The sequence below is a fragment of the Mchenga conophoros genome, linkage group LG12 (genome assembly GCF_057382185.1).
Source record: "Mchenga conophoros isolate Kocher_MC1m ecotype Shallow Benthic linkage group LG12, M_conophoros_male_GT1.1, whole genome shotgun sequence".
Taxonomy (NCBI): Eukaryota; Metazoa; Chordata; class Actinopteri; order Cichliformes; family Cichlidae; genus Mchenga; species Mchenga conophoros.
In genome coordinates, this window is record NC_140537.1 from 17,913,064 (window position 1) to 17,931,361 (window position 18,298).

Here is an 18,298-nt window from a genome sequence, read left to right on the forward strand (position 1 = left end):
TTTGTCTGCCCTCCTTTTTAGCTTTTGAGCTTTATCATTTACGATTTTTCTTCTGTATTGATAGAAGCTATGCCAAAAGGGGCTTACTTGCTGTCAGAATATGGTGAAAATACATTATATCCACAGTATTTCAGCTGTGCTTTTTCCAATTTAATTAATTCCTCTATATGATAGGATTGACGATCACACATATCTGTCTTACAGCATTTCTAGCGTCTGTTTTGTGTAGGCGTGACAGTTTAGCAATATCAGATGGTCTTAGTGCTCATCTTTGTCTCTGTCTTCAGAGTCTGCCTGTGCGCATGTGTATCCATTGTGTGGACATGTGTGTACTGTAAGGATTTGTGCGTTTGTGCACTTACATGTGTGTTCAGCATTCTACGCCTGCTGCATCCAGTGACGTTGTCACACCTCTCTTGGTGTCCTGCTGTGTTTCCCGCGGCGTCCTGAGGTCCTGGATGCTGTCTCAGTATCACTGCTAAGGATGGTGGGCGTCTGGCACAGATAACACTCTGATAGCTCTGTGATGGACAAGCGGGAAACTTTATTTTCCTGTTGATCTCCTTTCCCATACTCCACTGACACTATGACAACCTGCTGTAAATGTAGCTCAGAGGTGTCTGTATACGCCTGCATTTGCGTTTATGAGTGCAGTGAACAAAACACTCTTTCTGAAAGTCGCAGAAAAAAAACCCACAAATAAAAAAAACTTTTAATAAAAAATGAGAATAGGAACTTCCTTTTATTCCCCTCTTTTTTCCTTTGTATTAGTAGTTCTCTGTGTTGCTTAATTATACTATAACTTCGCATGCTTCTACATAACTTGAAACATAAGTTTTCAGTGGCTGTTTGGTTTTACGCAAATGTCATTGGCATTCTTTGATTCTCCCCTTCTGGTGGCCTGTGGGGGAAAGGCTAATATCTTGTGTGTCAATTCACAGCATGAAACTTTTAGATCTATATAAGGTTACTCACTGCAGAACTTATTTTCTAAGAGAAAAAAGAAATCCATTATTTATGAACATATTCCCAGTCCATGGCTAATTGTTTATTTTCTTCACAATTGCTTTGATGTAACCAGCTAGACACTTATAGAAGTCTGTCGAAAGCTGAATATTTTCCATTACGCTCTCTTAATATATAATTATTGTGTGTCATTGCACTAAAGTTTATTTTAGCTTAGTGTCTCCCACATGTGAATTTGGAAGAATTAAGTAGATATTGTGTGTCTCGTGCTCTAAGATGTGCCACAATGGTCTCTTCCTAAAGATGTTCATTTTTTTTATTCCATCCTGAAAAAAAATATTTCTTGTTTTCTTTCACTGGTCCTGCTTGGCAGTATTACACCCATTTATTTCCTTCGGTTGTGCTTGTGGAAAAACATGACACTGTTTTTTTGAGTGCGCTAGACAGACCGTGCTATGTTTTTTTGTTGGGGTTTTACGCACCAAGTTGCCTGATCAGCATTCTTCACTCTAGAGGAATTTAAACATTCATAAAATCAGATTATTACTAATACAAAGATTATGACCTCTAATAATTATATTAGGGAAGCATAAAACATAAAAGAAAGCAGGGTTGTGTATGAGCACCCTGCCAATCAATAAATATCCACATAGTGCCCCGCAGTTGTTTTTGGATAGTAAGGGGAACTGAGCCATTCCAGTGTGCAGTAGTAGTAAGTATAAGGTGTTATTTTCTGTCTTTATCTATTTATTAATTCCATGTGAGATTAAAGGAAGTTTTGATAATTTTTTGCATATTTGGAAACAATGTAACCAGCATCACATGACACTATTTTTGCAGTGTACCTAATAAAAGCACTTTAACTGATGCCAACCAACTGCCCTGATTACTATCTTATGTTCTACATACAACCTTTTAGGCATGATCAGTTTCATACCAGCCAGCTCCACCTGTCTAGACTTAAAGTTTCCAGCTGGCAGGCTATAGGGGAATGGCCTTCTCGCTGAGGCTTTACACGGAGCAATGTCGTTCAAATGCCAAGGTGCCCAGTGGCGGGATCTGTAGCTCTGTTCTGGATATCAGCTTTCATAGGATCAAAGCACTGGCAGCGATATCCTCCCCCTCATCAGCCGAGCAGCAGTGCATATACCCAAGGGATATGATCGGTGGATGGGAGTGAAGAGAAGGAGTGAGGGAGAGAGAGACAGACTGATAGACAGAGGGTGGTGGTGGGGGTGCTGCTGAAGAAGGGGAGGGCTTAAGGAATGGGGAGACGAGAGCTAGGTTAACGGCCTGCAGGGCTGGGGAGAAAGGGAGTGGGTGAGAGCGGGTAGGAGGATGGAGAAGATGGTTGTTATGGATGTTTGAAGACAGCGGGGGGAAGTGCTGATGGGAGAGCGATGCAAGGAGGGTGCGTGTTGGGGGGGAGTTCGGTGGGTTGGTGGGTATGAGTTGGTGAAACGAGACAGATACAGCATTCTCATCAACGTATAGGCCCTGAGTCTCTAGATGGAGCCCTAACAGCTGAGTTTCCCCCAGCACAACAGCATCTGTGCACCCCCACCCTCCTCACCCCTTTACCCCATCCCTTGCCTCACCTACCTTCACCACTCTTTAAGCCCATGAGTCTATTTACTCACCCGTTTGTTTGCCGAGAGCGACAGCATGCTACCCCTCCTCCACCAACACCGCCAACCCAGACACCCTCTGCTCCTGCTCCTTTCCCCCCTTCTTCCTATCCCCTCTATCATCTTCCTTAGAGATATGAGGAGCGAGGTGCAACACTTTCCTCTTCCTGCTCTCCTCCCTCTCTCCAGGCGCTTTTTGATTTCTCCTCTCACCTCCTCTTTTTCTCTCCCTTTCATATCCCACAGTGCTTCTTTTCTTCTGTTCGTCTCTTCCGATCGCAAGTTCTCCTCAAGGTATCAGTGTGTGGTATAGAGTTGTGGCGGAGTCTTTTCTTAAAAGTGCTAGCTCATTAAGGAGTGAGAGTGTTTGGATATGCGTAGTTTGTATTTTTAGTGTGTTTGTTTGTGCCGCTGTGCCGGGGCTGTGTTCTCAGTTCACCGTGTGTGTGCCTGTGTGTGCATGTGCGTGGTGTAAAGCAGAGGTAGGAACAGTGCTGAGTCTGATTCTTTCTGTTCCACTGTGGCGTTTGGGAAACAGAAACTTTATTCCTGTACAACAATAACATCTGTTTACAGTGTTGAACATACCGAGCACCAGGCGAGGTGAAACAACAAGATGTTTAAAAATCTTACTGCATAATGTAAGGATGCGATGGTACAGTAGATGGTGTTGGATCAAACTTTGTTGTAAACCCAATTTCCTAATATAGATGTAGGCAACAGTGATAGTGCCGGAATAAAAAAAAAAGAAACGTGCTGGCGATATGTTGTTTTTGACAGCGAACAATGAAAGACAGCTTGATTAAAATTAAAAATAATCTGATGGAATTCCTAATTATAATAAAGTAATAAGAAAATGTCAGAAAAAGTTTCATTTATGCAAGTTTGAATATTTACAATTCTTCTTACAAACAGGTACATTTAGGGCCATGGAAAGCTATAAAACAAAATGCATAAACAAAAAGTCCACCTAAGCTTTGGTTGAGTAAAAAAAAAACATTGCATAAACTTTCATTAGTATAAATAATATTTTTGAAATTGTTGACTCTAAATTGCTACATTTTATCTATATTTTAATTTTAAAAAACACTTTAAACAGGCATCCTCCACATATATACATTTTAATTACTACCGATTGACATCCTGTAAGGGGTTCAGAGAGAAGCCGTAAAATGTGTGGGAGACACAGCTGTAACCTTATTAAAATGTGCTACAGAGCATATGCAGCATCGTGTGTGAGTATTTCATGTGAAAGTTACCACTCTCTCGCTACTAAAATGCTTTCCTTTTTATCTTTTTAATAAACTGTACATTGGTTTCTATGCATTGAAATTAAAGTTTGGGTGGTGGGTTTGGGGGAGTATACACATTCGACAGTTTGTCCCACACTCTTAGCATTGCTTTTAAATTTCGAGCTAAACCACCCGCCTTTGAGAAAATACCACATGATGACGACTGAAAGTATTTCTGTGGCATGGTGTCATTCTCACGAGCGGATACATTGGAACAGTGTTAGCTAACAAGTGCGCTACTGACGAGCGTATGAAATTCACTGAACAGGAAAGGGAATTTCTACATTCGAATGGTATAGAATGTTGTTGAGTGAAAACACTAATGTAGGTAATATGTAATTTACGTACGAGATAGATGCAATTCCTCTGCTTTGATATATAAAAGATAGTAAAACCACAGCAGCGATTTTAATAGGAACATCTGATGTTTTGTAAAAAATAAATAATATATATATATATATATATATATATATATATATATATATATATATATATATATATATATATATATATATATACTTAATTCACCCAGTACCTGACTATGTACATGAAAATGGACCTGAACTTACACAGATGCATAAATAACCTTGGGGTCTGTGGGTTAGGGCCGATGGTTTGTAACCATGCATTTGCAAGCAGACCCAAAATGGCCACGTGAGTGGACCCAGTTGCTGTCACTTCACGTCCTGAAAACAGATTATATTACGCACACACACAAACAGACACATACACATATACAAACCAGGAAGTTTAGCTGCTGTTGTAACGCTCAACCCAAGCATCAGGCTGGCACCTCCCAGTTCGGTCCCAGTGTGATTATGTGTGATTTTGTGTCTGTGTCTATGTGTGTATGATAGTCTACCCCATAAATATTTCAGCCTTGACCCAGTTCCCCAAAGTACTGGGATGTGTTGTCTTCACCAGAGGAGACGTGGTGTCATATATTCCAGGTGGTTAACTGAGTCACTGTGTGCGCTGTGACATTTCAACCCACTCTCACCTAATTCATTTGCAATCACTATTATATTGTGTGTTGACCAATACATGTGCAAATGACTTGAAAGAGTGTTTAAAAAGTCAACGAAAGAAAGTGCAATTATTTTCAAATCATTTTGTAACAAATCAAATGCCCAAAAGGGGAAATTTGGTTGTATGGCTGTAAATCTGATTTAATCTGAAAATTTAGGCTAAGGGATGACAGAACACTGGAAAAGTTGGGAAGTTGTAGGAAATCAAGACTGCTGAGGTTAATAAAACAATTAGGTATAAAAAGAGCATCCAAGAGAGACAAAACTTTTAGAACTAAAGGCGCAAGAGTTCGAAATTTAACAAAAAAAATCTTTCCCCAACATCAGATTGAAAGACATTCTGGTATTTCATCATCTATGGTACATAACGTAATTAAAAGACTCAGAAAATCCAGAGAAATGCCAGTAAAAAGGAATGAGACTGTTCCATTAAAACAGCAGAGGAGTGGAAATCACTGCATGGGCTCAGGAACACTTCCAAAAATCATAAACACAGTTCGTCACTGTGCCACGAATGCAAGTTAACTCCACCATGCAAAAAAAACCCCAAACACCCTAAACCAAAAACCCCATACAAACAGATAAACAAGAAACAAGAGACATCACGCAATACCTTTTTATCAGATGCGCTTATGTTCCACTATTATGCACATGATGTCCACCAGCTGCGGCAATATTTTATTGGCTAGAGATAACAGCACCATTTTAGTCCACAGAGAGGTGGCACTGGTCATAAGTTGCAGAGTTATGAGCCATGAGTCTGTGATTTGCCTGACGTTTGACCGTTGCGTTTCGCACTTAGTTCACTTTTTTTGTCACTCAATTCTGAGTCTCACACGCTTTTTACTTTGACTTTCACCCCCTGGTTAGGTTTAGGCACTAAAAGGTGCTTGGTTACATTTAGGCACTTAGAACCATACACTCGGGAACTTAGTTGAGAGAAGGTTTTGAAAAGAAGAGGGCATGTCCCCCTCTTCTTTTCAAAACCCAGCTTTTTTTTTAATGTGTCAAATGAGTTTGAGACCCCAGAGTGAAGATGATTTACAAAGTACATATATTGTACTTTGTATACATATATTGTATAGCTAGTATAATATACAGTTTACACAACTTTGTTAACTTGTCCATGAACACACACACAAGCAGGGTACAGTGAGACGCCTTAAGGTATATCCTGTACGTGCAGAGTCTTCCTGGAAAGAGGAAGGTAGCAGTAGCTGGCAGGCTCACTGCTCCAAATCAATACGGGACTGCTTTTACTGCTGTTTGTGGATGCCTCTTCACCATTGTGTTATTTGATCCTTCACTGAGCTCTGTTCATTTGTTGTTCATTTGCTCTGTTGTGTTGGTTCAATAAATCTTATATCATTTTTGTTTTCCCCTATTACAAATAGCCAGCTCTCCTCTGCCAGGTTCTCCACAGTATGTCTGCACGTTATTGTCTTACCAGCATTATAAGGCAGGCCCATCTGTGAGCTGGGAGAACAGATTTGGTGGAAGCATGTCATCTACAAAGAAAATCTAATTTGCACACGCTGAAATCACACATAATATTCACATATTAGGATTGTAGTAAGCAAAATTGGCGTTTCAGACCAAGCCCCTATTTTGTTCGTTTGCAGGCTCTGGCTGTGCAGCAAAGCCAACTAAAACTCAGACTCAGACTCAGTGTGTAGTGACAGTTAAAACGTTGGTGTTTAATAAAATTACAAACTGGTTTCCAGAGGGCTAAGGCACTGTGTTTACTGCTTTAACATTTTCATCCATCTGTAAATGTGATTTACACTCTGATAGAGTTGTGCAGCTACACCATGACCTCAGTGACCGATGATGTTAGATAGCTTGCCAGTCAGAGAAATATCTGGCACGTTTTCTTTTAATGTATTGAAATATTATTGGGAGATTAACAGTACATTTGGTATTGCCATTTCACAGTATCATGTCAGAGTCCTCTGTGTATGACTGACAGAACACAATTTACAGGGAGCAATTCAAAAATAGCAGCTAGGCTAGAAAAGGTGCAAAAGTATGCAACCCAAACAGCCCATTAGAGTCTGTGTAAATGGAATTATTAACGTCATAGATAATACAAACACAAACACACACACATACTGTACAATGGCCGACCTGCCAGCAGCTCCATTTAGGTCACAGTCACGGTTTGCCAGACCACAGGTGGTCTTCCTGTCACAACCAGTGGACCATGACTATGCAGGATTAGTGCAGACAGGTAATCATACTCATAAAACAAGACAGTTTATATTAAACAAGAGACTGAGAAGTTTCAATGAAAACAATAAAGGACAGTTGTCTGATGTTTGACTTTACAAGGAGGACAGCAGAAGAGAAGAGAAGAGACTGAGTTTCTGTGTCCACCAGGTTTTGTGCATAAGACTGTGCCAGCCATGCCAGGAAGCCTGTCACTGCTCTGAAGCCCGAGAACCCTGGTGCCACCCGCCTTTGTTTATGTTTTATTCCACTCCTTCCTTGCCATGGCAACCTTCTATGTTTTCTCCCCCCCAAACCATGATTCTTCTCTTTGGTCTCCTTTTCTCCACCTCATCACCTCTTTTTCACCATGTAAAGTGATTCTCCAGGTGGAAGTTGGCCGTTTAGGCTTGTGGACTGGCAATTGACTGGTGCGTGGTTTCTCACTGAACCCATGCTCACCCCAGGGACTGAAGCCCGAGGGGCTCTTGAAGCTCTGTGCGGCTGACATCCAGCTTCTCCTCATCCAGAAGGACTGCCGCCTTGGCATACTTAGCGCTCCCAGCTCCAGACAAAGACTGCTATGTCCTGTGAATGCTGTCAGAGTCAGTTAGGATTTACAATGAAGCCTGATTAAACTGTGCAGATTATTTCCCTCCAATACTGGAGCCAAAAACCAAACTTGGATATGGAAAAAAATGCATGACCTTGCCATCATTCACAGTTTTGTGACATCTGTGTCTATACATCAATGTAACAACATGACATTCCAGTCTCTCTGTATGATGCGTTAGTATGTCTGCACACTTACATTGTCTCTGCGTGTGCATGTACCTGTGGTGGTGTCTGTTGCCAAAGAGAAGATCACCTTGACTGTGGTCAGTCAGAGAGAGCCATGGGCAGCAAAACTGAGAAGGTGGGGTTGTACTGGCTCCCAAAAGGCCGTTCTGTTCAGCACAACAGTCTGTAGCCCCCGCCCCTTAAACTCTCTCTCTTTCCTTTCTGTCTCCCCCTCCAGCTGGGAGGTCCCAGGAGATAGTAAGGCTCACTGACTGATTAGGTCCCAGGTAAAGCACTGCCCTGCAGCCTGTTATAAAGCCAAAGTCAATGATGACGTGCACAAGCACACGCACAGCTACAGTAAACCTCTCTCTATGATTTTTTTTTTTGTAATAGAGTATGCAGACACACATACAGGCACACACATGAGTGCACACCTACTGTCTCAATCAGACAGCTGCTCATGCAGCCTGCTCACCACTGGGATTTCCCTGTGTTGTATATGATATAATGATATTATTCCCTCTATTTGCTGGGTAGTTAGGCACTATGCCAGGCGGCTCTCTTATGAAATTGGGGTACCATTATGATATTATTTCAGGATATGAAATGGCTGTGGAGTGGGTCTGTAGATATAAAGAGTCTTATTTAAAATCTCCACATCATGTTTCTATTTTAATTGCCTCCTTTTCAGTCTTCACATATCTTGGTTACTTTTCTCTCCGTCTCTTCTCGCCTCCAAGCATTCTTTGCACTAGTTTTGCCTTTAACAATAGCTTTCATAGCATTGTACCCACATTTATAAACAAGGCACCACAGTGCAAATAAGGAAGTTAGTGGACAATGGCGGTGACCCCCTCCAATCCACAGGCAGTAAAACGATAGCAGTCTCTGATTCTATTCTCTGCTCTCTACCATTTTACAGTCTGTCAGCCTGTTAGTAGCTCTGTAGTTTGAAGCTCAGACCGGAACCCTCCAATGCTATTTCCAGCCTGTTTCTGAAAACCCGCTATTGTGGAGGTATAATTACAGGCCTATACGCTGTGCTTAATTCTCAAACAATAGGGTATACTTTTACACAAGGACATGAAATTACGCTCCATTCAGAATGTACTTGACTAGACAACAGAGCTCTTCATGTTCAGGGGGACATTTATGCTTCTCTAACAATACTGTGCAAAAGCCAGACTGTAAGTTTCTTCCTGTTGTTCCCTGTTATTACTTTAATGTTCTCCAACAAAACAATGACAATGGTGTTATCTATCTATCTATCTATCTATCTATCTATCTATCTATCTATCTATCTATCTATCTATCTATCTATCTATCTATCTATCTAACAGTAAGTCCTATGATTTTTCTCCGTGTGTTGCCCATCTCATAAACCAGCTGTTGTTTCTGATGGGCTACGGGACAAAGGCCATTGATGGGCTTTTGCGACACAGCGTCAAGCTGTGTTGCATGGAAGTTAGATCTCCCTCTATTTATGTCACCCAGTTCAAATCTGTGCCAGTTTTAAATTTGCTTTTCCATAAATTTTGCAAATTGCCGTTTGGCGTGAACACTTATTGCAGCAATGGTGTTGGTTCGCCAATTCTCTGTCAGCCTCCTCTGACAGCCACACAACTCCTGACTCTTAATGGGTGGAAATGCTAACAGCATACGATTCTGGTAAGATACTTTTTATTTATTTTTTTTGTCCGCAATATTAGTTATCCACACGTTTGAGAGCCATAACCTCAGCAACAGACTGGACCCTGGCACTGTTCTGGAGTAGCTGCCACTCAGCATTACTTGTCAGCCTCACAGAAGAGATGGGGCTTTTCATTTTTTTTAAAAAAGAAGCATTTTCAGAGTCAAATAAGATAATAAGCTTATTTGCGACGCCACCAAAACACACCACAGTAAACAGTCCTATACTATTGACTAATGTTTTAGTGGATGAATTTTGTGGGCTGTTAACTTTCTGTCAATACAATGTCTGTTGTGAAATGTCAGTATGCTATTTCATGTAATGCCATTTGAATTCCCAACATTTCACTGTAGGCTTCTGACAGAGAGTTTTATGTGTCTTATGTTAGTCATCTCCTCCTCCAGTCAGTACTCCTTCAATCCTTTCGTATTTAACGCAGCCATTTTATCGTTGTAAATAAATTGAAGGATTCATTTATAATGATAATGATAAAAATTGAGCCCAAATTTATCTAATCATGTAAGGAAATATTATCTTTCTTGGTTTGTGAAATAGTTACTATTTATTTCCATTTGTTTGCTTTTTCTACCCTTTAGTTTAATTTGATTAAATGTTGTAATTTGTAGACAACAGTGTAGACAAGATATAAATCCACTAGGCGCTCATGGTGATCATTTTTAAACATTTCAAAATGTTTTTAATTTAAAATTTACACCGAATAAAATTCCTCTACAAGTGCTTATGTGTTTAATAATAAAGCATTTGAACACACAAATCTCTTAAACTGAATTTTTCATGAGCTGGACAAACATGCACACATGAGAAAAAAAAATTGTAGGAATAAAGTAAACACGCATCGTGGTTCCTGCGAGATGGCATTCAGTCCACACATCACTTCGTATTTGCTGCTATTTCATATCCACACCTGAGAAAACACAATGATAGCCATACAGCAGAGGAGGCAGCAGAGGAGTAAACAGCATGAGGGCACCATTTTCAAACTGTGGTGACCAGTGGCTCCTGTCTGCCTCACAGCCTTGCCTCTGCCCCAGTGGTTCAATGCAGGTATTCACAAACTGGATTCCAGTGGCCACCAAACCATCTAACCCAAGTGGACACAGTGACTCTTCTCGGTAAATAGTGGCTTGTGCCAAAGTATAAACCATACAGTCTCCTTTCCTCTGTAAGTATCTCAGTCTCATTTTTTTGTGCTCCGTGGATTCGTTTCTCTCTGAACCCATCACAAGATTAAAAATGAAAATGAACATGCTGTTTAACAGACCTCACAATTCATGTCCTGGAATTAAATGCTCCCAGTCAGTAATAAATGTAAATGCTGTGTTGGCTCTATTTTCTCTCTAGAAAAGGAACTAATGATGGTTTGGGGGAAGGTTTACTTCAAAACTATATTTATAAAAAAGATTAAAATGACATTAAGTTGTAAAAAGAACAAACATGTTAAGCAGTTGAGAGTCATTTTCTTTTCTTTATTGAAATTTATGTAATTATTGTTCTGCACTTAATATCTCACCTAAGCAGCTGTGAAACATGCAAGAGACTTGAGGATTTGGCATGCTCTTGGTAGACACAAAATGCAAATATGGGCCTGCAGAAGAGCTCACTGGAGAACAAACCACACCACTGAGGAAAAATCAAACCAAAAGCACAGCTTTATGAAATCAGAAGGCCGTATCTCTGTGCACACATTGCGGTAGATAGTTTCCTTTTGTTGTTTACTTGCTGTTTGACTGATTTGTTTCTTGGATTCCAGTCAGTCAGACTCTCGGTGACACGAACTGAAATTACATGCAATAGTTTCAAGGAGTCCCTGTCAACCTAAATGTTGGTTTTGAGTTCTGCATTTTGCAGCTTCAGTATTTGGGTTTTTGCTGCTGCCATGCTATGGGGGTTTCTGTTGTTGTTTGTTTGTTTGTTTTACCTCATGTGAATGAAAGAGTGCAGTGTTAATTTATCAGCTAAAGCTAGGACACTTGGTTAGCAAGCTACATTCATAAATTTTTTCAGTGAAAGCAACAGACTGTTAAAAATACAATTTCAATCACCAAAACTCAAGCACAAATTCCTTGAATAGTCTAGGAGCTGATTTAGACTTCTCCAGGGAATCTTTGTAGAGTCTACGATGTAAGTAGCCGATGTTGGCGGCATTTGTGCTTGTGGGTGCTGGATTATGTGTTAATTATCGTGTGGTCATACCCTGGGGTTTTACATACGATACTGCAGGGGTTTTTTCCCTCTTGTTCCACCTCTTTGTTGTGGTTAGTTTCTTCAAGGTGGTCATAGCCCATTTCCACTAGTACCTATTCGGGTTAGCTCGGCTCAGCTCATTTTTTAGGGTTTTCCATTAGGTCGACATACCTGATACCAAGCTATCTGAAGCGATCTGAAAATGTGACGTCAACAGACTGCATGCCACCGATTGGCTAATCAGGGGCATCACTCGATGAGTAATGAAAGCATTTCTTTCACAAAAATCAAAACCGCAATTTTTAAAACCTGACAAGGAGGGAAATGGCTACATAAAAGAAACAAGGCTGTGGTTCCCAAGCCTGATAAACAGCCATTCACCAACCGCCAGGTATATCATCACTTAATGTCCTTCATTTTTGTGGTGTTCGTGTTGCATATGAATGACGTTACTGGACATTCGGCTGCGTTGCCATGATGACCCTACACAATTTAGGTGGTACTCGATTATAATGGAAAACGACCAAAAGAAAGTCGAGTCAAGCTGAGTAGGTAGTAGTTGAAAAGTGCTGTCTATCAGCTACAAGGATAAAATGAAACAAAAGACAACGCTCACCAGAGATGACAGATCAAGTTTCATGCAGCGAGTTTAATGCGTTTAGCTGTTATTGATGTTTCTTTAAACTTTATGTGATAAATGCAACCAATCATTTTTTTGTCCTTCCTTTTCTGCTTTTACTAAGTATGTAAAAAGAAAAAATAATAAATGTGAGTAGAATTAGAACCTCTTCTTGCATTTGCATTTGTGGAAAATATGACAGGTTGGCTTCTTGTACCTTCTCTTTTAGGGCAGTGCCTTCCCTATTGCTCTGTGTATGTCTTCTTTGGTGGGTGTAGCTGAGCGACTTAAAGGTGCAGTACACCTAAGCAGGTTGGGCACTGTGAGGCAGTGTTGCCAGAGCTTTTTGTCTTCTCTTAGTGTTTCTCTTCTTCCCCAGGCTGGCTGGCTGACAGAACGTTTGGTTTTCTCTTTTTATTTTTTCTTGCACTCACTTACTCATACACTTAGCACGCACATGCATATTGAACACATGCTAATTTGATGACATTTCTTCTTGATCTAATTAAAATACCTAACGTCATGTTAAGACTATATGCGGTCTCCTTTTTTAAATTTTTGAGCCACGTTGTGACCAAAAATGACAGTATGGAAAATGACCATAACATATTTTAATGAGCTTATATGCATTGTAATTTTATTATGTGCAAGAAGTAAAATCTGTTATATCAGTATATTGTCATACATATATAGTAACGTAATACAACATTATAGGCCTATTTTTGATTAAATTGTCTGCTAAAATTTGAAAAAAAGCTTTATTTATATGCTGGGAGGGTTTAACATTACAAGCTAATAAAATCCATATTTTTGAACTGTTAAAGAGAGTTTAAACAGAACTCTAGGTGGTGGTATTCATCATTAATTAACTGAATGCCATTGCCAGGACACACAACATCTTTGAAGAACAAACAACGAGAACAAAGTAATTCCTAGAATTTTGATAGGAACTTAAAGACCTGCAGTAGGTCACGAATTGTACTTGAATAAATATTTTTTTTCCTCATTAACCTTTCTACATGATTTATTGGCTGTGACATAAGTAGAGACCGGTGTATTTTTGCAGGAACCTAAGCATCATCTTGCTATGGCAAGCAGTGGTCTAAAGGCTTTCCACATTTATCAAGCATAATTGCTGCTTAAAGTCTTAAATTATTTATTATTGTGAGATCTGACAGTGCTGCTCAGAAGCAAATTGGGATCATCTTCCATGACCACCAAGGATTTGCAGATTGGAGGCAGAACTAAGTTTATTTCCTCAGCTCTGCTTTTATCCCTGCAAACGAAGCGTTTAAAAGGATCACCCGCGACAGATAACCACGTTACTGTACAGACGAATAACGTCGCTGCTCTTAAGATCCTGATTTTGTCTGTGAATTTTTTTCTCTCTTTCCTTCACCCTAGTCTAATTGTGCTGATGCTCTCCCCGTGGGTTTTAATGTTTGACACGGCGAAACGCTCTTAAATCCTCCTCAGTGCTTCCTCCCTTATGAGACCCAGTATCTTAAAAGCAAAAAGGATGTATGTCTAATTCACAAATTTATCACTTTGCAAAATGATGCATTAAATGAGAGGGGACACGCTCTGATTTGAAATGCTGACTTTAGAAAAGAAGTTGTGATTTTCAAAATTAGTTTAGATGGGCTCCCTTTCACCCCTCACCCACCCGGCTGCCTCCTACGTCCTCTTGCTTTCGCAGTTATATCACTCTTGACACTATAGCACACAACACACACTCAGTCTTGCTATGTATACTTGTGATCTACATATATACATATGTATTCTGTACATGCATTTTTTTGTTTTTATTTTTTAAAGAATATTCTGACAGGATTGCCTTCATCAGATTATATTTGTTGTTGAGGACAAGCCATAATCTTGCTTTTCTAAGCCTTGAGTGCTTTTCATGTTTTTGACCTTGAGAAACTGCTCAAATTCTGCTTAAGGCCAGAGTTAATATTTCAGACTTACTGGCAGAGACTTCCCAGCTGGTTTTTCACTTATATCGTTCATCACAGACTTTCTTTCATGTGCCCTTCTTCATTCTTTGCTGTAATAATTGAAAAGAATTATTCACTAAAGTGCTACTCCGCAGTCTTAATAAAACAAAAGTGAAGTGATTTCATCAACAAATTAAATCTTAAGGTGATAAGTGCTGTGTATTTTTTTCTTTACAATTTTTTATTATTGTATGTTATAAATATATTACCATATTCTCATGTTTGGCATACGTTGGAAAAGCTGCTCTCTGGAGTATTTTGAGCTCCCCAGAGGTTGAAACCAGAGAAACCATTTTTGAATGCAGTTCTAAAAGCTTTTGAACACAGCTCAACTGGCTGTGAGGCACCCTGGGCTTCCTCTCGACAGGTCAACCTGCCAAGAAACAAGTTTAAAGAGAAGAAGAAAAAAAATCAGTGTAAAAGAGTAAATGTAAATGTCTGCTCAAGAGAGAGTGATCCCTGGAGATGTGTTAAAACAAGGGTGAGGACTAAACTGATGACAAGTTCATCCGCACAGCCTACACTGTGGCGGGAAATGGCATGACAGGCTTCGTTTTAAGAGCTTTTCTTTTGACAGTTATGTTATCACCTATGCTATGTTCTTTGAACGTGAGTTGCTAGTGGGCAAAAAAATAAATAAAAATGTCTTTGTATGCTGTGTTGTGTCATCATATTAGATTAGTAAATACAAATACAGTTACACAAGAATACATGTAGATTAAAAGTACCAATTGCTGTTGTCATGTGTGTGTATATATATACACACACATGCACATTATTCCATATGCATGAAAGTGAGGCAATTTTCAGTGTTGCAGTGTTCCTGTCACGAAATAACACATTCTGAAAGATAGCATTTCAGTGAGAAAACCTAGCCGTGACACATGCTGCCTTCCTTTTGGTATACTACACAGTGTAGGCGAGTGGGTCTGAAAAATAGTGTTCATTGTAAAGTTACCAGGCAGTCAGAGTTCTTTGGCTACTTACCAGGCATAAAGCTGTAAATCAGAGGGAGTCAGCAGATTACTGAAGCGTGGCGCGTGGTTACAGGCTGACTGCAGGTGCGTGTTCTCAACACGAGAGACGAGAGAGAAGTGCAGGGAAAGCCAGAACAGAACTGAGAGCACATGTGGTCTATGGTCACTTCTTCAACTTTCCAGGTGCAGGATGGCATCACTGTTCTACCACCCCCTCCCTCACTTTTTCTTTATTGTGTATATAAGAGATGAAAGAAAAATGCACGTATCCATACATATGCATTGCTTGAACTAATTGGAACAAGGGCCGCTTCAAAATACTGCTGCTCTTGTGTTCTTTTTTATCATTTGATTAAGATGTGCAGAGAGAGAGAGAGTGCGTGAGTGTGTGTTTGCGGGGACATGAGTACAGTATGTGTCCCAGGGGTGCATCATGCTCAATGTTACACACTATTTCATCCCTCATCATATGTGACTCAAAGACTGTTGTTCCTTCCATATATATATATATATATTTTTTTTTTTTTTTAAATCCCACCCTCATTAGAGAAACACACACGCACACAAATGCATGTAAGCACATGTAAGCACTGGTGTAAGCACCAGACGTAACACACGCAGAGTCGAAGGTGAGGTTTGACTAAAGTAGCTGTGAAACTCCAGCCTCTATCAAAGGCCACATATAATGAAATACTCAAAGGAATAAACAGCTCGGACAGTTCTAGACGAATGTTTTACAGTAATGCACACAAAGGCACACAGATACATCCATACTTTCACAGGAATTTCACCTGTCCAAGACATTGTTACATCTGCTCATATCTTATAGATTTGCAAGTATACAGACAGCTGGTGTTTTCTCAACTTCATCTGAGACAAGGAGGAGTGCGATAAAAATCTACACAACCATTCTCCATGAACCCACTGGGTATAAAGAAGGGGTGGGGGGAGAGTTTGAAGAGAATGTAAAGGTGAACAGGTGAAAGAGAAAAGCAGAAGAGTGTAGCTTCGCCTGCCACCTCTCCGCCCTTTGTTGCTCCCCCATCCCTGCATCACCTTGCCTCGGGGGGTTGAACAACTGCTCTTGATGGGGGGGCAAGTGTTCTCTCTGTTCTTTCTCAGTGCCTCTGGGTGTACTACCAACTCTCACTACCCTGGCGATCTCCTGCCGCCTCACACTTTCAGAGTTTCACAAACACCGAAATACAAACACACATACGAACACACAAGCCCTGTGCAACATCTGAACCCTCTTCACTCTCTGCTCTCTCTCTCATCTTCCTATGTGGGGCTCTTTGTAGCTGCTGTGCCTGAGCTTGGTGAGGAGAACAGGGAGAACAAAGCAAGGGAAAAAAGAAGGATGGAGAAAAGAGAGTCGTGGTGGTGTTGCAGAAGAGAAGAAGGGAGGGGATGGATGAGAAAGCAAGGGAAAGCATTAATGTTCAGAACCTATTGAGAGTGTTGCCTGTTGTTGCTTGAAGAACGTAGGTCTGTGAGCCTTTGCGCACCACAGCTTGATTTGGGGGTTGTCCCCAGCTGTGCGTGGAGACAGCAGTAAAGAGATGTGGCAGAGACTCTAATTAGATGGGCCTAAGTGTTCTGAACTGAGGGAGAGCCCTGGAGTGCAAGCAAACGCTGCTCAGCCCCCCTGCAAATAGAGCAGGAGGAGACCCCCAGCAGTAATTACAACGTTTCACAAACCAAGCAAGACACATCCAGGAAGTTTTCAATCAGAAAAAAACCCCTCTTGCACTCACTGGGGAGCGGGAAAGGGGTTGTATTTCATTAGCCCTCGCCATAGGATCCTTTAAAAGAGGGTGCGTGGGGTTAAGCTTTGACTGCGGAGGTCATCCTGTTGCGTCTGCTGTAACGTGAATATGATTTAGCACTGTTAGTGAAAATATATTAGACGCAGCATCTCAAGAGACGGCTGCAATATCACAGAAATACTCACAATGTTTGTATATAGGAAACCTGCTTTTTTACATACACGCTAAAATCTTAAAAAGTCGTATTAGAGTGAAGTCTGTTGAAAAGTTACATGGCTGCCTGGAAATTACCAACCATCCAATTAGTAAATTTTTGAATATGTGTTTTGATGGAATATTGGTGTCATGGGGAAAATAAATAATAATTAGTGTGACTTTGAGTGTGTTCTCTGATTGGTCAACTATGTCACATAGTCTAATTGTATTCAAATCAAACTCAAGCTACATATGCACAAATAAAAGTTGATTCATATGCACAAAGGAAATGAGATGATTATGTCATTTTGTTTTGTTTTAACTAAGCCATATGTGTTACTCTTCTGTGCGTGTAGCGATTGTGTAAGTATGCTTTTCTGTGTGACAAAAACAGCCACAGCAAAGGTGTGAAGGCACTCTCACCTGTCTAAAGCCGGAAGCATCTGAAACCTACACAGACACACACTCGCACACACACATACACAGATGCATACAAACACTGTGCCATGTGTCACCGAAAAAAACAAAAAAAAAAAAACAGATGCGCTAGGAACAACACTGCATCAATTATCTCACCAACTTCACTCAGTAAATTAGAAAGGGATAATTATGTCGTACTTATTTTCCTACCGTGTCTATCTTTTTCACTTTTTTGGTTTTGGCATGAGAAGTGGCAGTTGTCATAGAGTGCATGTAAAATCATCTGTGCAGGTATAAAATGTCTAATCTATATTTTTCCTGTTGGGATTAGCCAAGGATGTCGTGCTATGGCTGTCACAAAGTATTAGTGAGAAAAAAAGAGGAACAGGAGCAATATGGGACACCTACAACTTTCCTGCCAGACCAAATTTGGTATATATATTTAAAGAAGAAGAAGAAGAAGAAGAGGAAAGAAAATACATAACATTCAATAACTCTTTGAATGTCATGTTGTTAAT

The 18,298-nt window shown here is 40.2% G+C and overlaps 1 long non-coding RNA gene across 1 annotated transcript; it reads right to left on the reverse strand.

Moving 5' to 3' along the window:
• Window positions 1-410: 410 nt before the first annotated feature.
• LOC146562410 (uncharacterized) lies at window positions 411-15,507 on the reverse strand. The gene is made up of 4 exons (XR_014894542.1): window positions 15,407-15,507; window positions 14,629-14,792; window positions 14,391-14,469; window positions 411-521 (listed from the first exon to the last, which is right to left on the reverse strand). It is a non-coding gene; the product is annotated as an uncharacterized LOC146562410 (long non-coding RNA).
• Between the last annotated feature and the right edge of the window lie 2,791 nt (window positions 15,508-18,298).